The sequence below is a fragment of the Colobus angolensis genome, unplaced genomic scaffold (genome assembly GCF_000951035.1).
Source record: "Colobus angolensis palliatus isolate OR3802 unplaced genomic scaffold, Cang.pa_1.0 Scaffold44, whole genome shotgun sequence".
NCBI classification, from domain to species: Eukaryota; Metazoa; Chordata; class Mammalia; order Primates; family Cercopithecidae; genus Colobus; species Colobus angolensis.
In genome coordinates this window covers 94,536-98,026 of record NW_012117821.1, presented here as the reverse complement: position 1 = coordinate 98,026, position 3,491 = coordinate 94,536, and positions in this window count along the sequence as shown.

Sequence of the window (3,491 nt, the reverse complement as noted above, 5' to 3'; positions counted from 1 at the left end):
GCATCGTGAGCAAGAGGGCCTGCAGGCCACCAGCAGGGCGTCCACACCGGGCCAATGCGAGGGTGAAGCCCACGTTCTCCTCAGCACAGACCCAGGGGGCACCTGCCTCACTTTGGGACAACTCATGGCCAAGGTGAGTAAAATCCTTCCTGTTTGCAGCCCTGACTACTTAGGGTCAGAGACCAGTAAGAGGGGTTGGTGTGGAAAACTGGAAACCAAAAGCCCCTCTGAATCCTGTGCACTGAAGCTCTCCCCACCCAAGGCGAGGTGAGCACAGTGCGAGGTCCACACTGCAGCCTTGGAACACAAATGGAGCGTTCCTAATGCAGATACGACTCCCAAATACGAATATGTCACTCGCAGTGCTCATGTAACAAACACCTGGAACGCTAATGCACTGCCTCAATACAGAAATGTTAATAGAAAACCCCGTGCTCCCCACGCGGCCCTGCAGTCCCGGCTCATAATAATCCACACCGACATAATCAATACAAACGTAGCCTCCAGCTGCTCACAGCTGCTGCTGAGCTGGAGCTGCCTCAGGCTTGGCCTCCATGGTGGAGTTTGTTGTCGTATCTGCTTCACGGACGTGGAATTGACACAGTTGTTTTAAAAAGTAGATTGCTTCCCAGTAATTCCATACTTTCAGGAAACTTGCAACGGTACTGTGGAGTTTTCTTTCTCTTTTCTCTCAGGTTCTTCAGTGGTTGTTGCTGAGCCAGATCTGCAACTTCACAGAAAACACCCCAGTGTTTTTCACCCAAAACAGTGACCCCTCCCAGGTAAGCGCCAGGTGACCCCAGCACAGGAGGCCTCGTTCCTGCCTGAGGGTCAGGTCCGCAGGCCCATGTTTCACTTTGCAGCCGCCCCGGCTGGGTGGAAAATATCTCTTTCCGTCTGGGTCCAGTTTTCTTTTTCTGGAGCCTTCGCAGAGGTGAAGAGCAGAGCTGCCCCCAGGCTGGGCCTGCACAGCGGTTCCCCCTGGGCAGGTACAGACGCTGCACTCCGGGTGGGAACTCGCAGCCTCTGGCCATGCTCTGCTCAGCACAGTCCCCTAGAGGAGCACAGACCCACCCACACCCCATAGAGCTCTCAGGGTGATTGTGACAAAACTCTCCTTTACAAACAAGTCTCATCCCATCACTCTCCAACTCTAGCGATGGTTTCCCACTGGGCTCAGAACAGGGATCGCAGAACTGACCTGCCCCCAGTCCCTGAGCGCTCCCACCTGCTGCCGTCTCCTGCCCAGTCCAGCCCAGCCCAGCCCAGCTGCCTGCCTTGCGGCCCCCACCTACAGGGACACAGCAGGCTCCTGGGGGTCTTGGGAACTCTAGGCACATCCAACACCCCCTTATCAAATACTCTAAGATTCTTTCTACCTAGATCCTTAAAGTCACAGTGGTTATGATGTCTAACAACACAAATGTTCTAACGTGATTTTTTTAGACAAAAAAAAAAGTTTGGTAGATCATGTGTGAGACTCACCCTTAATTTATAAATCAAGGAAATAGATACATAAAAGCAGAGTCCATATTTGGGATAATCAGTAAAGAAAAATAAAATCTCAATGCAGAATGAAAGGTAAAGGGCACAACTGATCATTGAAATTTCATAAGAGTTTACTGGACAGAATATTACCTTACCATATTTTCCAGCCCCGTGTGTGTGTATGTGTGTGCACATCACACACATACCAGTTGCAAAAAATTTCAGGTTTAAATATTCATGTTTACTTTTTTTTTTTTTTGAGGTGGAGTCTGGCTCTGTCACGTAGGCTGGAGTGCAGTGGTGTGATCTCAGCTTACTGCAACCTCCACCTCCCAGGTTCAAGTGATTGTCCTGTCTCAGCCTAGCGAGTAGTTGGAATTACAGGTGCCTGCCACCATGCCTGGCTAATGTTTGTATTTTTAGTAGACATGGAGTTTCACCGTGTTGGCCAGCTGGTCTAGAACTCCTGACCTCAGGTGATCTGCCTGCCTCAGTTTCCCAAAGTGCTGGGATTAGAGGTGTGAGCCACCTCGCCTTGCCAGTCATATTTACTTAATTAGTCAATACGGTTGATTAAGAAGTTAGGATTAGGGTTGGGGTTAGTTTTAGGGGTTAGGGTTAGTTTTAGGGGTTAAGGGTTAGGGTTAGGGGTTAGGGTTAGGGTTAGCTTTAGGGGTTAAGGTTAGGGTTTAGAGTTAGTGTTTGGGTTTGGGTTCGGGTAGCGTTAGGGCTAGGGTTAGGGTTCGGGTTTAGGGTTAGGGTTCAGGTTTGTATTCAATTAGTGTTAGGTCTAGGGTTGGGTTAGGAGAATTGTTTGAACCTGGGAGACAGAGGTTGCAGTGAGCCAACAGTTCAGCACTGCTCTCCAACCCAGGCGACACTGGGAGATTCTGTCTCAAAAAAAAAAAAAAAAAAAAGATATTAAGTAATACCCACTTTTAACAGTCATGAGCAACGTTTTTTTAAATGTTAGTCACTTCATTTTTCTCCTTGCCAGAGCCATGTATCATATGCAAACATCCTCGTGCTTACTTCATGCAGTTTTAGACTCAATCTGCAGACGAGCTGATGACCACCTTCTACAAGTGTAGATGCTTGTAGCAATGCTCAGTGTGGATGCTGCTGGAGGGATTAGGGCTAGGATGGCCCAGCTGCTTCAGTGTGTGCTTACCTTGTGTCTTGGGGTAGATGCTTAGCCGGCAGTATGAATCGTGTATCCTGAGGGTCTTTGCTGGTGTGGTGGAAAGATAAACCTTTTGAGGTGAAGAACCAGGGTGTCAGGAAATGTGGCCCATCTGCTAGTCAGAGTGGATGAAGTCGTGAATGTCGGGGAGTTTTTCTGTGTGGGGAGGAGATGGAGACCCATAACTAAGTATGCTCTGTTTAAAGTCCTGTTCTTTCATCTTCTACATTTATTGGCAGTTGACATTCCCTTCCTCCCAATCAACACTATTTGTTTTTTATTTTTTGAGATGGAGTCTCACTCTGTCGCCCTGGCTGGAGTGCGGTGGTATAATCTGTGCTCACTGCAAGCTCCGCCTCCTGGGTTCACACCATTCTCCTGCCTCAGCCTCCTGAGTAGCTGGGACTACAGGCACACGCCACCACTCCTGGCTAATTTTTTTTATTTTTAGTAGAGACAGGGTTTCACCATGTTAGCCTAGATGCTCTTGATCTGACCTCGTGATCCACCCGCCTCAGCCTCCCAAAGTGCTGGGATTACAGGCATGAGCCACTGTACCCGGCACTATGTTTTTACACTTTATACTTTCTATGTTAATCATTCAACTCTAAGAAGAGAAAGGATGCCTCAGACTAGCTGGGTGTAGGTTATGGATAGATTGATTCTTGGTCAAGACCCCGGTCTTAATTGCTTTCTAAATCAATCTCTCTCTCTTTCTCAGAAAGAGATGGGGTGTTGTTTATGTTGCCCAGGATGGCCTCAAACACCCAGGCTCAAGTGATCCTACCGCCTTGGTTTCTGAGTAACTGCCACCACTCCC